This window comes from Pantherophis guttatus, chromosome 2 (genome assembly GCF_059756535.1).
Source record: "Pantherophis guttatus breed Tessera chromosome 2, ASM5975653v1, whole genome shotgun sequence".
Lineage (NCBI taxonomy): Eukaryota > Metazoa > Chordata > Lepidosauria > Squamata > Colubridae > Pantherophis > Pantherophis guttatus.
Genome location: NC_142064.1, coordinates 83,368,633 through 83,390,410, shown reverse-complemented (window position 1 = coordinate 83,390,410; position 21,778 = coordinate 83,368,633). Strand labels below are relative to the sequence as shown.

Below are 21,778 nucleotides of genomic sequence, written 5' to 3'. Positions count from 1 at the left end.
ATGAAATATATTTTATTTAATGTGAAACTTTCATGCCCTGCAACAAACTTTTTCTCCCTCCCTCTAAGGGATTACATTCCCACATGTAAACTACCTCAATGCCTGGGACTACTCTTGTAAACTACTGGTCAAGCATGTGGCAGCGTGAGCATTGATGAATACATGTAATCCTCAATTTACAGCCACAATTGAGCACAGAATTTCAGTTGCTAAGCAAAACAATTGTTAAATGAATTTTGCCCCATTTTACAACTTTTCTGGCCACAGTTCAGTGCATCACTGAAGTTGTTAAGGTAATAACCACAGTTGTTAAGTGAATATAGCTTTTCCATTGGCTTTGCTTGTCAGAAGGTCACAAAAAGGGATCACATGACCGTGGGACTCTACAACCAGCATAAACATGAGCCAGTTCAGTTGCCAAGCATCTGAATTTTGATCGCGTCACCATAGGAATGTTGTAATGGTCGTAAGTGTGAAAAATGGTCATAAGTCCATTTTTTGACAGTGCCGTTGTAACTTTGAATGGTCACTAAGTGAACTGTTTGTAAGTCACGGATTACCTGTTCTTGGTATATGCCAATTAGATTGCAATTCAAGATTCTGGTGATCACATATTACATGGCACCATGCCTGGTAGTTTGCAGGATCCATATTTCTAATTATAATTTTCCACCTGATAAGACTGAACAAAGCACCATATATTAGAATAGAATAGAATTCTTTATTGGCCAAGTGTGATTGGACACACAAGGAATTTGTCTTGGTGCATACGCTCTCAGTGTACATAAAAGAAAAGATATGTTCGTCAAGAATCATAAGGTACAACACTTAATGATAGTCATAGGGTAGAAATAAGCAATCAAATCATATTAGGAAACAGTCAATATAAATCGTAAGGATATCAGCAACAAAGTTACAGTCATACAGTCATTAGTGGAAGGAGATGGGTGATAGGAACGATGAGAAGATTAATAATACTGCAGACTTAGTAAATAGTTTGACAGTGTTGAGGGAATTATTTGTTTAGCAGAGTGATGGTGTCTGGGAAAAAAAACTGTCCTTGTGTCTAGTTGTTTTGGTGAGCAGTGCTCTATAGCGTCGTTTTGAGGGTAGGAGTTGAAACAATTTATGTCCAGGATGTGAGGGGTCTGTAAATATTTAAATAGTCTCCTCTTATGGGATCTAGGAAATATGTCTTGGTATTAGCACCAACTCTCTGGAACAAGATCTATATCAACCTTGCCATTATTTAAAGGAGTTCTTTCTTCAAAAGGTAAGTCAGGCCATCATAGAAGCTTATTATTTGAATCTGTGTGGATTGTTGTTAATGATTAGTTTTTTCCCCTGAATATGACTACACCTATATTGTTTTAAATTGCTAAGTTTGGTGTGTGTGTGTGTGTGTGTGTGTATGTGTAAGTAAGGTGCTTCCAGGAAGGCCTTTGCTACTACAGAAAAAAACCAAACTTCTTAATTTATCTTATTTAGATATTAATCCATTATTCCTTCTTTGAGTTTTCTAGTTGTACAAAGCTATTTTTCATTTAATACTATACGGCACATTCTAAGCAAAGGTGGTAATGGTTCCTGCGGACTTTTAAATAGGTCTAATCAGCTTTCTTTTTTTTCAAAATTAAGGCAATCCTATTAAAAAATGAAAGATTTTTTTCAAAATTAAGGCAATCCTATTAAAAAAATGGAAGATTTGGGTAATGACGGAAAAGAAGATGCTGTAGGCAATTTTTTGAGATCCACTATGTTCCTTAGTATAACCTCAGATTTAAAGGACTGAAAACATAATTTTCTCCAGAGATACAACACTCAGTGAATGCTTGATGAGAAAAAGTATACAAATGTGTTTAATAATTAAAACCAATGGGCATTTGCTAAATAGCCAAAAACGGCAAAATCCATTCCATCGCTAAAACTGTTGTACAAGAGCCCATTATTCTTGAATTATAAGAGAATTATTTATAGTGCCACTAATTAATGTTACTGAGAAAATAAAAATAAAATCATCTGCAAATTCATTTCTGAACCAAATTGGAAATCATTCTATCACATTATGGCTATAAGTCAGCCAAAGCCATCCCACTAAAAATAGAAACTCATATAAAAACATCAAACTCTTCATTGCCCTAATAAATATCAAACATTTTACTAAAGATCAAGTTGCTACAGGCAGAATGGCAGACAGTTTAAATTTATTTAAAACAAAAGGGCTTGAAACTTGACAATACTAAGACAGACACAGACAGACACAGAAGAGGCAGCATCTGATAGTAGGCAAGAAATCCATATACGTTTGACAGAGTCCCAAAGCAGGGAAATTCCCTTCCCTCATTCAGTTGTTTGCACAGATAGTTTTGTACTCAATCTGTGTTGGAAACCTTAAGTATGAAGCAAAATCTTTCAGCACTTGTTTGGTGAGACAAACAAAAAGGGCAGGGGTGGGGGGTAAATTATTTGTTATTTGTTTACTTGTATCCCACCTTTTTTATTTTTACAAAAATAAGGTAGCAAACACCCAACACACGTTCCTCCTCCTCTTTTCCCCACCACAACTCTTGTGAAGTGGGCTTTGTGGGCTGCCACAAAGAAGAGGGAGTCAAGCTATTCTCCAAAGCACTTGTGGGTAGGATAAGAAGCAATGGGTGAAAACTATTCAAGGAGAGAAGCAACTTAGAACTAAGGAGAAATTTCCTGACAGTTAGAACAATTAATCATTGGAACAACTTGCCTCCAGAAGTTGTGAATGCTCCAACACTGGAAGTTTTTAAGAAGATGTTGGATAACCATTTGTCTGAAGTGGTGTAGGGTTTCCTGCCTAAGCAGGGGGTTGGACTAGAAGATCTCCAAGATCCCTTCCAACTCTGTTATTCTATTCTATTCTATTCTATTCTATTCTATTCTATTCTATTCTATTCTATTCTATTCTATTCTATTCTATTCTATTCTATTCTAAAGTCACCCAGCTGGCTTTCGTGGCTGAAGCGGGACTAGAATTCACAGTCTTCCGTTTCTAGTCTGGTGGCTTAACAAATCTCAGTTAGGTGTCAAAACCAGAAAAGGGATCCTTGGATAACACCAGCCTTGCAGAGAAGCTGAACTTTTAACCCAGAGTTCCAACTAATAGCATGCATGTAATGTAGTGTAATTCCGTGAAATTGTGGCAAATTAAAATTGTGGTCCTTGGCGATCTTAAGTGCTTTGAATGCTATTGCCAGATCAACCATAATTTTAAAAAAGGCCTCCAGAGGACACCTTTGCACAGAGGGAGGGTGGCAGACGAAGTCACACATGGGCGACTCTGTCATGCAAATGTGACAACTTGATGCAAGTATGCAGTGACAGCCTGAGCATGACACCATTGTGTGTGAATTGCCATGTTGTTGTTTCAGTTTGTTAGGAATGCTGCTGCCACTTCTTGAAGAAGCATTAAGCTCAGTGATTCTTCAAAACTGAAGACTATCCTTGGCCTGAGAAGGAGGGAAAGTAAAGGTGAATGGCTATTTAAATAAGTGAAACAAGGACTGTATAATCTGATTGTTATGAGGCCAGTAAAAGTTAATAGCAGGAACATATGGGAACAGTGGTGGGTTGTTCCTGGTTCGGTCCGGTTCTATAGAACCGGTAGTAAAATTGGCAGGAGGCTCCGCCCACCCGCCACAACATCATTGTGGGTGATCTGTGCATACTCACTCCCGCTGCGAACCGGTAGTAAAGGTAAGTGGAACCCACCCCTGCATGGGAACATAACTAGTGGAGAGAGGATTTAACCATGCATAGGTGAATTATTTCTTTCTGAACTATACCTTAATTGTTTTCAAGAATTACGTAGCACCTGCTATTCTTCTAAACACATACATGTATTTCCCCTCCATACTTTTTATAGTGAAAGATATTCATCAGCAGGGATTTGATTTAAATCAAGTCAATTTAAATCACAATTTAAATCACTAGTAAAAAGGCTTGATTTAAATCAACTCGATTTAAATCATAATTTTTAAAGCGCAACTGTCATCTCTGTCCCGCAGCAGCTCCTCCTCTGGCCTGCTGTTGACTCACCAACAGTCCCAATATTGCAGAATACCGGTATATAGCCTCATGCTACATAACTAAGCTCCATTTCATGCTAAATAAACTAAATTATTAATGTATCTTAAATAAAAAGCTATCTTTAGGTAGATTTTTACTCCAAAGCATTTTATTAAAATAAATTTGATTTAAAAATTTAAAAAATCCAATTTAAATAAAAAAACTGATTTTTTTTTAAATCATCGATTTTTATGGATTTTTATCCATAAGGCTATTACTAAGTGTTAAAACTAGCCACGCACTATGTATCCTTCCCCATCCACTCATGCATTGTGGTGTTTGTAACACCCGACAGTATTTCTCTTTCCGCACCTCTGCGTCTTGCAGTTGAAATCAGATGGTAAAACAATAGAAGATTTGTGGATTGACAGATGGAGCTATATATGGATCAGAGAGTCACATATTGCACGGATTTCTGATTGGGTGTTAGAAATGGGGCATCTTCCATTAGATGGGCCATAACTGAGCAAAGAGGTGGGATGGACTTCTTAATGGGAAATTATGGTTGGATGAAGTTGGTGAACTCCTCAAAAAAAAAAAAAAGGTAGGTGAGAAATTTATTATGATTATACAATTATGAGGATAATTCTTGAGAGCCTATCAGAGAAATTCTGTTGATCAATTTATACCTAGCATAATTTAACAGAGTTACTCTGAATCTCATTTCTCCCCTTCCCTGGACTAATGGAATCTTTTCTGTAACAATCCAATTCTGTCCTGTAAAGCTCTTGTGTTGGAATTTCAAACTATTTAGCTCTCATCAGCTAGCCACACCCTTCTGGGATTCGAACCCAGGCTACTTGCATATTAGATAGATGTATTAACCTCTAAGCCAGCTATATACTCCCTTTGTCAACTATATCAAGGGAAAGATTGTGTTTTGTCAGGACAACCTGGTCTACCCAATTATGGAACAGAGCATACTGCTTCCGTTTTTGCCTTTCAGCCCCAAACATAAATTCAACACAAAAATAATTTGTTGCGAAAGTGACTGCCTGCGAAGGCTCCTGGATTGGGGCTGAAAGGCTGGATAGATCAGGTTGTCCTCACAAAAAACACTTAATGTAAAACTCTTTCTTCCTCCTCCATGATCCACAGAATCTGTCATCTGTCATATTTAAATGCAGAACTCGGTGCACTGAGCCATATTGTTTGTAGTAGGAGCGGAATGGCTTGCAAGGATTGAAAAGCCTGGAGATATCTCCTTTGCTATTATACACCTGGTTAATTAATGAGATCGCCAGGAGAGTTTTTATTTCCTGCAGCCTTCGCTAATCTAGCCATCCTCCCCATACCTAAATGTTTGCTTCTGATGAGATGAAAAGTGCTTTCTATATTTACATTATGCAGAGTTCTTGTTTACTCGTGTTAAGTGGGTTGCTGGCGGGTGCACATTCAGTATCCTGGGAATGCATCAGTATTCAGTCTAATAAGTACAATCTCTCCTTTTCTACTCAAGGTGTGTGCCTGCCATGTGTGTGATGTGTCGAACTTATTGTTACAGCTGTGCATTCTAGAGATAATTGTTTTGACAGGCTCTCTGTTCATAGTAGAGCCCTCTGGTCTTCCCTTGTATTTTCCTTTATGGTGATCACTTGAGAAACATAATGCATCAGTGTTCGCTAATGTCATTCTAACTTACTCTTCCTTTTGAAGAGTGATCATATAGATGATGTTTCAGTCTTGGAGTGTTTGAAAAAGGAAATTAGTATAAGTTCAAGATGCATCTTTTCTGGCAGTGCTATTAAAGACCTGAATGCTAGCTTCTACTTGACCTCAAGGTGTCTTGCATTATATATTTTATTATTTGGTATGGTACATAAAAGAGATCTATTATATAACAAGGTCAAGTTACACTTGTCAATATCTTCAGGACCCTTCAGGAAGCAGCAGAAGGTCTGTTTGGGCACATGTAACTACCATCATTGAGAAGATGCTTTGCTTTTGGAATTTTTTCAGGTATTCTCACCTATTTTGTCTACTTGCTCTAACAGTATGTTATCATTTTGTCTTTGATCAGGAGAGACCCCAAAGCGAACATTCACTGACGCACAGGAGAAGGGATCCGAGCAGCATGACTGATTCATTTTATATTAGTAGGTAACTTTCTTTTCTTTTTCTGCTATTGATTTTATAAATGATCAAGCATAAAGCATCCAGAAATCTTCAGGTTGGTTTGGAACTAGATGTGACTAGTAATAACTAAAATATTCTGAGGTGGCTCAGACTTGTGACATAATCCCACAGACTCTTCCTGTAATTTTGAGGAAATCCCTTTTTCTCCTCACATATGTCCTCATATCCTAAAATATGGCAAGTGGAATAAGACTCTATGGTCTTTCTAACTTTCTTCAATCACGTTTCTATGTGGCACTTTAAATAATTTGAGCAGGAGCTTTAATTGAATCTATTATTATGATGTCACAAGCATCTGTTGCAAATTAACATTATATCAAAAACGATGACATGTGCAGTGACATGAAGCAAGTATGTAATTAGCAGTTTTGTTTCTTACCTCCCTCCCTACCCCAGAGCACCTTTATCTCTTTCTATTATGTTGATTGTGTTTTTACTGCACATTGTCTTGGGAGCTTTCACAGAAGAATAATTTTAAAAATAATTAGAATGTTTAAAATATGGCAACTGCCATGCCTATGCATAATGTAAAAACACTAAGAAGACGGGGAAGAAATCATTTATGTGTTCTCTGGTTTTATTTCATTCCTTTGGATCAACAACAATGATAACACTGGATGTGGGGTTTCCAAAAAGAACATCTGAAACTTTTGCCTCTTTCAGAAGTTAGTAAGCATCTTTTGATGGTGGTGTTAAAAATAATGTAAAACAAATTTCTACAGTAGTTTTAGTTTATTTAAGTGCATGATGGTAATCAGATTATCTATTATATTTTGGAGATACCTTCTTTAAGTTAAAAGCTATCTATTTGCCAATGAATATCATTTTAGTAACTTTGCTTGCAATATAATATGGAAGTGCAGAGAGAGAAATAGACTGAGTGAGTTATAGGTTTAGAAGTGTGAATCTCACTCTCAAAACTGATTCATAGAACATCACATTTTTTTTCTGTTTCTGAAAAAAAAAGTTTTTCTAAGTATGGACATCATTAATTTTGTTATGAATGTATTGGATAGAAAGATGCATTGTGTTTGATTTTTTTTCTTAAGAAATTATCCATGTTACCTGTATGAATTTTTGGTTAATCAAAATATTTTAAATGGTAAACTGAGTTTCTATATAGAAGAAGAACAGAACTCAGAGTTAACAAATAAGCTAAAATCTACAGGCAGAGCAAATAATTTCATACCGCTCACCTGTTTATTGTTAATGCCTCAAAGCACTTAATCTCTGTTCTGTTTCAAAATGAACACAAGCTTTTGCCACATCTTATGGTGCTCACCTCTGTGTGTGTGTGTCTACCTCCTCTTTCATTTTTCATATACTTGTTCTGACATAACAGAGAATTAGATATGATCATTCAGCTAGAGGAAAAAAATATAAGTATCTCCATTTTATTTCTTTCAGCAAATATTAAAATACCACTTCCTGTTGAAATATGGAAGTGTTTTGGAAAGTTTTCTTCTAGAACTACCTAGGGGGAGAAGGAAAAAGAAGAAAAGGAGAAGGAAATGGTTACTGATGCAGAGCTAAGAGGCTGTAGCATTTAATGAATTTGATTTCTGTATTTCTGGAAGTATGAAGCATAAGAGTCGGTGAATAATATTCATACATAGTTGGTGTTCCTTAAGGAATAAATAAGATTAATGGGACTGTCAGTGGTGTTTGCAGAGAGAAATTTCATCTGGTTTATGGATTAAACCTTCATTTTTATCTATCTGGATGCTGATAATTGTGCAGAAAGGTTAAAAGTTGTAATATATTCCAGAAAAGCAGATATAATTGGAATTTTGGCCTGCAAGGTATTAAATATATGAAAAAATTACATGTTCTAAATATCTTATATATAGATGACCATATATATAGATAGATAGATACGAGGCTAAATACTGGCTACTTGTAGAGTTAAATGATTCAGAAATCTCACATCAAAAAATTTAACTGCAGGTAGTCCTCACTTAACAAATGGCTTCTTGAAATTATGATAGACCCGCCCCCCCGAAAAAAAAAGTTACTTACAATCTGGTTCCAGAGTTCTTATGGTAGTCACATAACTGCATTTCTAGGTGCAGTAGGCAACCAACTCACTTTTATGACCAGTTGCGTTATTGACCTTGATTTATGATGTGTTTTTTTTTTTCTGGTTTCCAGCCTTTTCATCTGATTTCTAGCAACAACAACAAAACAATAGGAATCCATTCACGCCCATAGGAATGAATGGATTCACTTTATTATCATGGGATTTGCTTTTCGACCACAGTGTCCAGTTTACGATCATTACAACAACAACAACAACAAAAGGTCATAAAATCAGATCCATTATGTGGGTGTTTCAACTTACAACTGTCATGACTTATAATGGAAATTCTGGGTTGCATTATGTCACCAGCTGAGGACTACCTGTACACAGCTAAAGACCTTACCCACAACAATGAATATTAGAATATTGATTCAGTTATAGAGATATTATATATCAGAGCTGTTTATCTAATATACTCAACTTTAATTGTACTCATTGATCAAATATGGGAAATCCCATATGGGTTTTTTTACTTGTGATTCCGCCACAATGTGGAAAAGAATCCACTCCAGCCTTAAGTGGCCTTAGTAAAATATCTTACTTCATCTCTGATTTTACTCATAGCGAGCATCTTTGTTCAACACAAAATTTAATTTTAACCAGACCTTACACATCTATTTATTTTAAAAAAGAGTAACAAAATTGGATCAAGACTTCACTTTAGGCCAAATAGAAGGACAATTCTACAGTATGTCAAATGTACACATTAATAATTCAGGTCCTCCACATTTTTGTTAATTCAGTAGAGCTGTTTCTCCCATTCTGAATGAAGCCAGAACCAGAGTAAGGAAATTTAAGGCAAAAGTTTTATTTATCTAAGCCGAAATAAGTAAAAAAATAAATTGAGATGGTGATTGCACAATTGCAGACCCTCTCCTTTTGTATGTGTGTGGATGACATACAGTTGTGAATAACATTTGGATTTTTTCAAACACACACACACCCAGAACATCAATGCATTGAAAGCAGGATAAATGGCTGTTATTGTGGTAACTCAATACCAAAAGATATTGTGGTAATATCTTTAAAGCTGCAGCCTTGATTTGTTAGCTTGGGTGTGGCAATAATTTCTATACCAAAAATTTGAGCAGGGAGATTAGAAATAAAAGTCTTTACTGGTATAAAATGATGATAGGTGATTCTTGGTTTAATTTGACTTATTTTGCTTTTTTGTCTCTTATCTTTGCCAGTTCTATGGCAGTGTTTCAAGAGCTATTTTATCTGAAAAAAAAATGAGTTAATCTGTCATATTTCTTTCCACTCTCATGCAAAACCAAGCAGCTTCGTATTCAGAAAAGTACTTTATTCTTTATTGACATACTTTGCTTTGTTCAAAATTCCTTAATTGCTGTCTCTGAAATTTACCACATACTCCACACTATAGGAGTTTCAAACTGTACCACATTCTGTTCAGTGGTGAAATGCAAATTTTTTTTACTACCGGTTCTATGGGTGTGGCTTGGTGGGCGTGGTGTGGCTTGTGTGGCTTGGTGGGCGTGGCTTGGTGGGTATGGCAGGGGAAGGATACTGCAAAATCTCCATTTCTACCCCACTCCAGGGGAAGGATACTGCAAAATCCCCATTCCCTCCCCACTCTGGGGCCAGCCAGAGGTGGTATTTGCCGGTTCTCCGAACTACTCAAAATTTCCGCTACCAGTTCTCCAGAACCTGTAAGAACCTGCTGCATTTCACCCCTGATTCTGTTCTAAAACAAAAACAAATAAGTCACATACACCTTTTAAAAAAGAAATTTAAAGGAATGCAGCTTGAAAAGTCTATTACCAGTTTCTGTGAAATCTGGCAGGTTTGATTCTGTCATAGCAGTGTTGTTTACCTGTAAATTTTATTTTATTCTGCGAAAGGCAAAAAATTAAGGATACTTCAATAAATTTGAAATTATTATAACATCAACTACTTCTTTCTAACTTGCAGAAGAAACAGAGTTGAAGGTAGGAATTAATGCCAGGAATAATTCATTGTTGTAAACGTGTGGGTACATTTTTCTTTTATAAAATCACTGCTTAAGATTTTGCACATTCACAAAAAGGTTGACATTAGTGGGATTGACCTGGCACAAATCTAAGCTTTGGAGTAAATTTTAACAAAATGTTTAAGGAATGCATTGGAATACAAATGCAGCATCTGTCTGCCACTCATTAGAGCAGCTGGGTTTTTTTTTTCCAGAATGACACTAACTGCTGGAATGGTGGTTTCCATTTGACTGTGTGATCTTGACACATTTAATACACCAGGACATAAATTCATATCAAAACACTTCTTTGGACTTGGATCTAAAATACCGAATAAACTTTAGAAACCATCAATATTCTCAAACACAAACTAATAAAATATGCACCAAGATAAATTCCTTGTGTGTCCAATCATACTTGGCCAATAAAATATTCTATTATTCTATTCTATTCTATTCTATTCTATTCTATTCTATTCTATTCTATTCTATTCTATTCTATTCTCTCTCTCCCTCTCTCTCTCTCGCTCTCGCTCTCTCTCTCTTTCTCTTTTAAATAGATCTAGAATAATATTGGAAATAAGGTTGATTCTAAGTCCAGTGCTACATTTCACACTGTACCAACTTTCCAATGATTAGGTTAGTGTTTCTCAACCTTGGCAAAGTATTATGAAAATTGAAGTCCACACATCTGAAAGCTGGAAAGGTTGAAAAAACACTGGATTAGGCTTTCCTTTAATTAAAAGGGAAAAAAGTTAAAGAGGCAAGGAGCCCAGTTAACATTAAAGGTGGCTCTATTGATATACATTCAAGGTTATCTGCTCCTGGATTTGTCTGCTCTTGGTCCATATCTATTTTCCATGCATTCATAAATCTGTTCCATTCCTGTAGATTAAATATATGTATTTGATAGGAAATAGTTTAAATGCTATTCATATTTAAATTTACGCTTTTGTCTCATACAGAACTGTGTAGAGTCAAATATATTTTCTAAAAGACATTGAATATATGTTTAAAACAATCCGTATTTTTTAAACTTACTTCCATATTTCACATTTCTCGTTTTACTCTAAAAGGTTGCAGCCTTCTGTGCATTTTGATAGATTTTTTAATGCCTGAATTGCATTATCCAGTAGATAAGTGCCTCTTGAGACATGTTCATTAGTGCAGAGATTTGAATCAGATTACTCATAATGAACTGAAAAAAGAACGAATTCCTCAAGTATCTTTGGAAAGAAAGGAACTGGTACTTTCCTTTAAGAGCAAACAGGATGTGGCCATTCTTTGAAATTGCTTAGAGCTTAAATAAGTATCTCTTCAAATAAGATATTGAGGTTATGGTTTATCCTGTACTTAGAACAGGAAAATTGAACATTCCTTCGTAGCATAGCCACAATAACATATGATTTATCTCGAGTGCTGGAAATATACCAGTCTTTGAGTCACTTCTTGTCCAGTAGCAAAACAGTTTTACATTGAGAACAACTAACCATTTAACTAACTAACTAATTAACTATTAACTAACCATTTTAGTCCTAGAGAAGATCAACCCTGACTGCTCTTTAGAAGGCCAGATCCTGAAGATGAAACTGAAATACTTTGGCCACCTAATGAGAAGGAAGGACTCACTGGAGAAGAGCCTAATGCTAGGAACGATTGAGGGCAAAAGAAAAAGGAGACGACAGAGAAGGAGGTGGCTGGATGTTGTCACTGAAGCAGTAGGCGTGAACTTAAATGGACTCCAGAGGATAGTAAAGGACAGGAAGGCCCAGAGGAACGTTGTCCATGGGATCGCGATGGGTCAGACACGACTTCGCAACTAACAACAAACCATTTAATTACTCCAATTTTTCTCAACCCTGGCTACTTTAAACTATCTGTACCTGAACTCCCAGCATTCCTGAGCCATATGCATACACCAAAGCTTTCAGTGGTGATTTGTAAAATTAGATCACTACATCAATTTTTGAATTAACCTAACAAAATAGGTAGTTTACCAGAAGAATGTCCCCTCTTTTGAAGGGATGTACCTGCAGCAATTTGACAGAACAACATAACTCCTGCATCAGTGAATCTCTGACAGGAATAGTGTAATGAGTTGGAGGCATCAGAGGTTCTTTTTCTTTATGTTGCTGTGATAAATCAGGACTGTTAACTTCTCAGGCTATTATTGTCCTGTCTTCATAAAGCCTCAACTTGGGAAAGGAACTGATGGAGCTCTATTGAGATCCCTGACCAGGCAGTAAATTACAAACTTTCTAACTTAACATGGATATACTTGTTTCTGACTAGAACACAGCAGCAGTCTCACAGACACAACTGGCTTAATAAACATCTTTACTAAAAAAACAAGAACAAAGCCAAAAAAACCAATAGCTTATATCCCTGTGGCTCAAAACATTTTCTTCTTGCCCTTCCCACAAATTATTAGATTTGTGCAGCACTTGGTAATCTTAAAGCTGATAGTGGTTGATGTTTATGCCACTTAGGGCTGAGAATTGCTGGTTCACAGCTTACTTCTCATAGGTTCTTTCTCTCATTCATACTTATCTCTAGTCACTCTAAATATCAGGACTTCTTCTCTATGTATTTTATTAGATTTTTAGATACTAATTTGATAGCTCTGGAAATATTTCATCCCCTTTTGTCAACTGAATCCAGTGTTGTGGCAGTAACATCTCTCTATCTGGAAGAGGGGCTGGTACTTTGCATTTTTTATCTTTACTTACCTTAGTTACTTGTAGTTACTTCATTCTTTCTGAATGAGATAACATTCCTATTCACTTCAAAAACAACTTCAGAGTTGTTTTTCCATGGAACTGGTAGTGATTCGCGGTTCTAGATCTTTCCACATCTTTATTGGCTTACTTCTTGGATGGGCCACAAAGAAACACCAACACTGTAATCATTACAGACAGATTAGGATTTTGATCGCTTTGCATTTGTTTGTTTTTATGAAGTAGTTATATAAATTTACACATTTCTACATAAATATTATGAAGTGCACAGACTTCTTTTAATCAAACTGAAAAAGAATCAAAAATGGGAGACACAAAGCAGACAGATGTGCCCTTCCAATTAAGGCTGAGTACTTCATTCTTAAAAATGTAAGTTCCAATCTCTATATATTTAGCCTTACTTGTGGTGCTAAATTGAGGTTGCCACCTTTTCTTAAAAACACTTCACATCTTTAATAGCTACATTGCAAGACAGAACATTTGAAAAAAAGAACTGAGAAATGAGGAGTAGAGGAAGGAGGCCCCTGTTATTAAAATTACAGTTCTTATAAAACCAGCTGGAGTAGAAATAGTTACAGCTAGACAAATATTGGAAGGTGGAGAGAAAACAACTGCTGTTACATTAGGCGGTTTTAATTTCTCATTTGTGCTATTCTGAACAGCATCACTTGTATATATATTTTTTGTTAGATTATTTCTAATGCTGACCTCTTTCCCATTTTAATGTGTCTTTCTATCATCCCCATCCCCTTTACTATTGTTTTCAGTCCACAACTACTGTGTTCTAGCAATGTTCTCAGGTAGGTAGGTATATTCCCAAATATTCAATTAAAGACCTATGCTCAAAGGTTCAAAACAACCTTGCTTATCTAAAATCTCACTGCAATTTTCTGTGCTTGCTGTATATATTGATCTGGATTCCTATATTGTACTATTGTACAAAACCATTCTTTGTTTAACCCTAATTTGTTTAACTAGACTTACTAACTAGGAATGCTGAGTCACATACAATGGGTTATAAGCCATACTGGTTGGGATGATGTGATAGATTAAAGCTGTGTTTTTTACCCTCAACAACTTTAAGATGTGTGCACTTCGATTCCCAGCGTTGTCACTTGTGTTCCTTAGTGACATAGGAACTTGGCTAAGTCATGTAAGCACCAGTTGTTCTTATTTTGTGCCAGAAATGCTGACCTGATTGTGTTGTAACAAGATTGGTGTCAAAACAGCCTCCATATGTTACTTCTCAATAGCATATTACATCAATGAAATTTTAGGACTCTTTGGAGGTCAGGCAGCTCTTTGCTGCTGTTACCGTACACAATGGGTTGGGTGGGGGGGGGGGGGGAAGGGAGATCAGCATTTACACAAATATTGGAAACAAATAAGGATGTTGTGGCACCAGATTGTTCCAGGCTGGCATTATGCTATTTTAAATCCTGAGGACTATATGTTTATCTGTTATAGTTGCCTCCTGAGTTGCTTTGCAGAGTTAAAGACACCTCCCCCCCACGCATACTTTAGGAAAAAGGAAGATAGCTTTAGCTCCAGGAAAAAAGCATGATATACAGTGGTGGGATTCAAAAATGTTTACTACCAGTCTTATGGGCATGGCTTGGTGGGCATGGCAGGGGAAGGATACTGTAAAATCTCCATTCCCTCCCCACTCCAGGGGAAGGCTATTGCAAAATCCCCATTTCCTCCCGATCAGCTGGGGCTCGGGAGGCAGAGAATAGATGGGGGCGGGGCCAGTCAGAGATGGTATTTACCGGTTCTCCAAACTACTTAAAATTTCCGCTACCGGTTCTCCAGAACTGGTCAGAACCTGCTGAATTTCACCTCTGATGATATAAATGTAATGAATATTCAATTAAATCTCAAGCATGTGTCTGCAAAGCTTCATTAAGGCTAGCAATATCATGAACTGTGAGATCTTAAGTCCCAGCTGGCACATTTGATACAGGCTGTGATGAGAGAAGATATCCTGAAAGCCAAGCAGTGTCCTTCTGAGAAGGCAATAAACTCGATTGAAGGTGCATCACTACTAAGCAGCAGAAATGGCCGTTCTTTAGCTGAGGCCAATCATTTTCTTAATTCTTGCTCCTCAGCGTCTCTTTTCCATGAGAAACATTGTTGGTAAGGCGTACAATCATCCCGGTTGAACTGTCAGAATATTGCCTGTCCTTATTTCGTTTCCAGAGGGTGGAAAAATCAAATCAAATTTTTAAAATTTGTCACAGAATAACAGCGGGGCTCCTGTAACTCATGCAACCTGGTTCTGCAAAATCACATGCCATCTGTAATGGTTTGTGGGAATTAGACAGCGGGAGGAGCCATAGCCAGGGGAGCAGTTAGATAAAAAACAGTTTAGCCTCAAAAGGGATGTAGGCATAGCAAACATCTCAGAAGGAACCCTCCCTAGTTTCGTGGTCTGTAAAGGTGACAGGTGAGAAATGGACTTTCAGACTTTTGTTAATGTAACCTTACAATAAAGTATAATTAGTTCATCTGAGCATGCTTTCTGCCTGGCCTACTTCTCAAGGTTGACCCCACTAGAGGAGATAATGTCTTTGCATTCCTGTTGCAGACTGAGTGGGAAAGAATGGTGAGGATGCATAATATCTTAAAGTCAGTCCTAAAAGCATGCATTTTACCACTAAACTGTGGCCAATCCCTTAGCAAGACTAACATCTGCTTCTATGCAATATCTAAGAGCTAAATCAGTCCAAGTGATGTTGTCATTTGATGCCAAAGCAGTCCCAGCAGATTAAGTGGAAAGCAGATGAGGATGCTTGAATCCAAGGCATGTACATTTAATTACCCCTTTCTTGCCTGCGGCTATCTCTCATGGCACAGCCCAAGATGCTGTGTTAAATGGGAAAAGGAAATTTAATTTTTTTTTTGTAATATAATTTAACTGGTGCTTTTTCTGTCATCATATGCTTCAGTTACAGTAAATCATGGTACACAGATGTTAGTGTTGGAACAGGTGGCTAAAACACTGAGCTTGTCGATCAGAAAGGTCAGCAGTTCATCGGTTCGAATCCCTAGTACAGGTCTCTTGCGTGAGCAGGGGGTTGGACTAGATGACCTCCAAGGTCCCTTCCAACTCTGTTACTGTTACTGGGAATAATCAAAGACATGTTTATTTGAGGTGGATGCATATTCAAGTAAGGAACTGAATGAGGCTGAAATTCCTCACACTGGCGATCCTGTTGCCATATAGTGAAAAAAGGCTTGTTTCACAGATAGCGAGAGAGAGAGTGGCATGATGAGGAATCAAGCGATCCAAATATCTGCTCTAGGTTATTAGATAAACAAGAGATATCCTGCTTGATAAATTAGCAGTCCCGGAACAATAGAGAACTACGTTAGGCAAGGAGGGGGATAAATTCAAAGCAAAGTTGAAACAATATACAGTGGGGCAAAAAAGTATTTAGTCAGCCACCAATTGTGCAAGTTCTCCCACTTAAAAAGATGAGAAAGGCCTGTAATTGTCATCATAGGTAGACCTCAACTATGAGAGACAAAATGAGAAAACAAATCCAGACAATCACATTATCTGATTTGGAAAGAATTTATTTGCAAATTATGGTGGAAAATAAGTGTAGCGTCCTCTGCCCCATTGCCGCCAGCAACCAGGGGGCGTTTCTGATTGGCTACTAAGATGACAGTTCTCTTGGCGGGAAGCACAGGCGTTTGTTATTGGCTAGACCTGTCTGACAGCCGGTATATAAATAGCGGCCCTGTTGTAAATGATTTCTGAAGCATTCTGGTTACTTGTGTTGTTAACAAATCAGTTGTGTTGAGTTAGTCTCGCCTCAGTCAATATCCACGCAGTTTACGAATTTAACAATAAGTATTCGGTCAATATCAAAAGTTCATCTCAATACTTTGTTATATATATACTTTGTTGACAATGACAGAGGTCAAACGTTTTCTGTAAGTCTTCACAAGGTTGGCACACACTGTTGCTGGTATGTTGGCCCATTCCTCCATGCAGATCTTCTCTAGAGCAGTGATGTTTTGGGGCTGTCGCTGGGCAACACGGACTTTCAACTCCCTCCAAAGGTTTTCTATGGGGTTGAGATCTGGAGAGTGGCTAGGCCACTCCAGGACCTTGAAATGCTTCTTACGAAGCCACTCCTTCGTTGCCTGGGCGGTGTGTTTGGGATCATTGTCATGCTGAAAGACCCAGCCACGTTTCATCTTCAATGCCCTTGCTGATGGAAGGAGGTTTGCACTCAAAATCTCACGATACATGGCCCCATTCATTCTTTCCTGTACACGGATCAGTCGTCCTGGTCCCTTTGCAGAGAAACAGCCCCAAAGCATGATGTTGCCACCCCCATGCTTCACAGTAGGTATGGTGTTCTTTGGATGCAACTCAGCATTCTCTCTCCTCCAAACACGACGAGTTGTGTTTCTACCAAACAGTTCTACTTTGGTTTCATCTGACCATATAACATTCTCCCAATCCTCTTCTGGATCATCCAAATGCTCTCTAGCAAACTTCAGACGGGCCTGGACATGTACTGGCTTAAGCAGGGGGACACGTCTGGGACTGCAGGATCTGAGTCCCTGGCAGCGTAGTATGTTACTGATGGTAGCCTTTGTTACGTTGGGCCCAGCTCTCTGCAGGTCATTCACTAGGTCCCCCCGTGTGGTTCTGGGATTTTTGCTCACCGTTCTTGTGATCATTTTGACCCCATAGGGTGAGATCTTGCGTGGAGCCCCAGATCAAGGGAGATTATCAGTGGCCTTGTATGTCTTCCATTTTCTAATTATTGCTCCCACAGTTGATTTCTTCACACCAAGCTGCTTGCCTATTGCAGATTCAGTCTTCCCAGCCTGGTGCAGGTCTACAATTTTGTTTCTGGTGTCCTTCAACAGCTCTTTGGTCTTCACCATAGTGGAGTTTGGAGTGACTGTTTGAGGTTGTGGACAGGTGTCTTTTATACTGATAAAAAGTTCAAACAGGTGCCATTAATACAGGTAATGAGTGGAGGTCAGAGAAGCCTCTTAAAGAAGAAGTTACAGGTCTGTGAGAGCCAGAAATCTTGCTTGTTTGTAGGTGACCAAATACTTATTTTCCACCATAATTTGCAAATAAATTCTTTCCAAATCAGACAATGTGATTGTCTGGATTTGTTTTCTCATTTTGTCTCTCATAGTTGAGGTCTACCTATAATGACAATTACAGGCCTCTCTCATCTTTTTAAGTGGGAGAACTTGCACAATTGGTGGCTGATAAATACTTTTTTGCCCCACTGTACTTTAAAATGTTTGAATATATGTGTGTGTACGTTTTAAAATAAATCTATCTCAGCATCTACTTCTGTCCTACTATCGTAGCACCATTGAGAGTGTCCTGACATACGACATTCTTGCATGGTATGGGAGCAGCTCTGTAGCAGACAAAAAAGTTCTACAGAGAATCATTAAAACTGCCCAGAATATCATCGGGCTCCAGCTACCAGCCCTGGACATCTTCGAATCTCACTGTTTGAGGAAGTTGCATAACATTTTCAGAGACTCTTCCCATCCTGCTTACAATCTTTTTGGACTGTTGCCTTCTGGCAGAAGATACAGAACAATTAAAACTCAGACCAGTTTTCTGAATAGTTTTTATCCCAGAGCTATAATTGCACTCAACAATGAACTAAAGGGCCGCCATCAGTGAGCTGTTGGACAGATTACTTGGTCTGTTGTGTGGATGTTTGGGTGGTTTAGGGGTGGGGAATTTGTGGTGAGTAGGGGTGTGTTTTGGGATTGTTATGTGTGTTGGACCTGCTCTATGGGTATTGTATCATTTACTGTACAATGACAGTAAAGTTATTTTTTTAAAAAAAAGGTGGTGCAAAAAAAGTATCTGTTTTCAGAGAGTTTATACCCAGGATGAAACAGAGATAATGGAGGGTGGTTGATTTTTTTTTTTTTTTTTTAGTCCTCGTCTGGAATACAACCAGGCTATTTTATTCCAAGCAGAGCTGGATTTGGGTGGAGCAAGGAGGGAAAAAATTAAAGGGCAGCCTCAGCTGAGAGAGACAGAGGAGGAAGAAAAGTGAAAGTATTGGGAAGATTTGACAAGTTATGGGATATGTTATGCTGGGGATATTGGCAGTGATGGTTGGAGTAGTAGTGGAGGGAAAGAGGGAAAAGAACGTTCTGGGAAGATTAATGTGGCTGGGCTGATGCAATGTGGCACTTTCGGATAGGAGCAGTGGATGAGGTGATAGAGGGGCAAAGATAGTGGTAAGGTTGAGAGTGGGTTGGCTAGTGAAATATGCTGTACTTCAAAGGAATGTGGGGTTGATGTGTGCTATCTTTGTCCATCTGGGTTTTGTTTCATCTATAGCTTGGAAAAACTGAAAAATAAGGGATTTTAGTTATACCAAACTAGCCTGATCCAAAATGCTTTGACAGAACCTTCAAAACACTGCAATTTCACCTAGCCTTAAAAACATTTTTTCAACACAAGAGAACATCTGTAGCTCAGGATTGAACTGTGGAGTCCTTGGTGCTCTCTAAGCTTTGTTGTTTGCTTGCAGAGATTTCATTACTCAAATCAAATCAAATAATATCATCAGTGCAAGTGAGTGTGGAGTTTGCTGCCTATTTACAAATAGAGGCACTGATGATTTACCTCAGAAAGCACTAAGGGCTCGACAAAACATGCTTCCCTTTTTGTGTACCTTGCTGTTATTTTTCTATGTATCACAGGAATTCTGTTTTTCTATACATAACATCCACTGTGGGGAAATGCTTTTAATTACAGGTAGTCCTCAACTTACGACCACAATTAAGTCCAAAATTTATGTTGATAAGGGAAACATTTCTTAAGTGAGTTTTGCCCCATTTTACGGCCATTCTTGCCGCAGTTGTTAAGTGAATCATAGCAGTTGCTAAGTTAGCAACACAGTTGTTAACTGTTAAGGGAATCTGACTTCCCCATTGACTTTGCTAGTCAGAAGGTCATAAAAGGTGATCACATGACCCCGGGACACTGCAACCGGAGATGCTGAAATTGTCACAAGTGTAAAGAATGGTCATAAGTCACTTTTTCAGTGCTGTTGTAACTTTGAACAGTCACTAAATAAACTGTTGTAAGTCAAGGACTACCTGTACTTCCTCTTTGCAGCAGCCTTGTGCAGTGTTTCAGCTCTGAGGGCAGAAACCATTTTGGGTTCCTGGGGAAAGACAACTTCTTCAACTTCACAGGTCTTTTCCTGGGATTGCACACCAGCTAAAGGTAAAGGTAAAGGTTCCCCTCGCACATATTTGCTAGTCATTCCCGACTCTATGGGGCAGTGCTCATCTCTGTTTCAAAGCCGAACAGCCAGTGCTGTCCGAAGACATCTCCATGGTCATGTGGCCGGCATGACTAAACACCAAAGGCACACGGAACTCTGTTATCTTCCCACAAAGGTGGTCCCTATTTTTCTACTTGCATTTTTTACGTGCTTTCGAACTGCTAGGTTGGCAGAAGCTGGGACAAGTAACGGGAGCTCACCCTGTTACGCGGCACTAGGGATTCAAACCATTGACCTGCCGACCTTTCAATCGACAAGCTCAGCATCTTAGCCACTGAGCCACCGTGTCTCTGCACACAGCTGCAAACTCTTAATTCTGAGAAAAGGCACAGCTCTTCTAGCAGACAGATGGTGCATTTGCCTCCTGCACCCTCCAAAACTTATTTTTATCTTCAAAGTCCTGGTATTAAACCTAATAGTTAGAGTAATTCATCTCTGGATCCAACAGCAGATTACAATGACTTGAGAAGCATCATATGGTACGTAAGGCTCAACAGCAAAGTTATTGTTTTATTTATTTTAGGTAACTTTTGACCTGCTCCTCTAATACAGTCAAGTGCACAGGAGAAATAAATAGTGAAACTTTAAAAATATACTCCCAAATGCCTAATCTTTAGAGAAAGATTAGGTAGGGTGTTTAAAAAAATAATGGTAAGTTTATTGATACAGAATCCATTAGAGTAAATTGGCAATAGCAAAATAAGTAGAATAAAGTCCCTGAGCAGCTTACAATTCAACATTTAATAGTGGAGAAGATAATAAAAGATAGAGATGTAAAGAGGAGGGAAATTACTCCTAGGTTGGACTAGAACAACTGCACTTTCAAAGCAAACTTTTGTCCTATTTATGTATGAGAACATCAGTCTGTACCTAACGCTAAGATTTTGCATCTGCTCTAAAGCCATTACAATCTGGAAATAGTGCTTAAGAATGAAGACAAATGAGTTGATTCCATTGATATGTTTCTCAACTACACACATTCGCATCCTGATTAGCAAGTTAAATGTGGGCTGGATGGCATGATAATTCTTGGATCCATTGCTGGCTTGAAACTACTCAGACTGTACACATCAGTCATCAGCTGGAAGAAGGTACTAAGAGGGGTACTGATGAATTTTGATCTGGGCAAAAAGATACCCTTTATCATTTGTATTCAGTAGCTGGGTGAATGAGTAGAAAGGAAGCATATCAAATTTGCATATTATAAAAAATTGGATGGGAGAGCTAATGCCTAATAAAATCCTATATGATAAGTTGGTAAATTGGAGGAATGAATTAAAAATAACAAAAGGGCACTTCACAGAGACAAATGAATTTCTTCACTTAGGAAAAAAGAAATCACAGGTTTAAGATGGGCTTTGAAATTGTAGATGATGATCAACTGAATGTCAACAAAGTTGCAACAAAAGTAATTTTACACTTCATCTACATAATTATAGTTTCC

General features: G+C 38.0%; 1 protein-coding gene across 1 annotated transcript in view; it reads left to right on the top strand.

Moving 5' to 3' along the window:
• Positions 1-21,778, top strand: part of LINGO2 (leucine rich repeat and Ig domain containing 2) — an 810,496-nt gene that overhangs the window by 469,202 nt on the left and 319,516 nt on the right. The window contains exon 4 of the mRNA XM_060690421.2: positions 6,119-6,194. The gene's annotated coding sequence lies outside the window, so the exon portion shown is untranslated. The remainder of the gene's footprint in view (positions 1-6,118; positions 6,195-21,778) is intronic.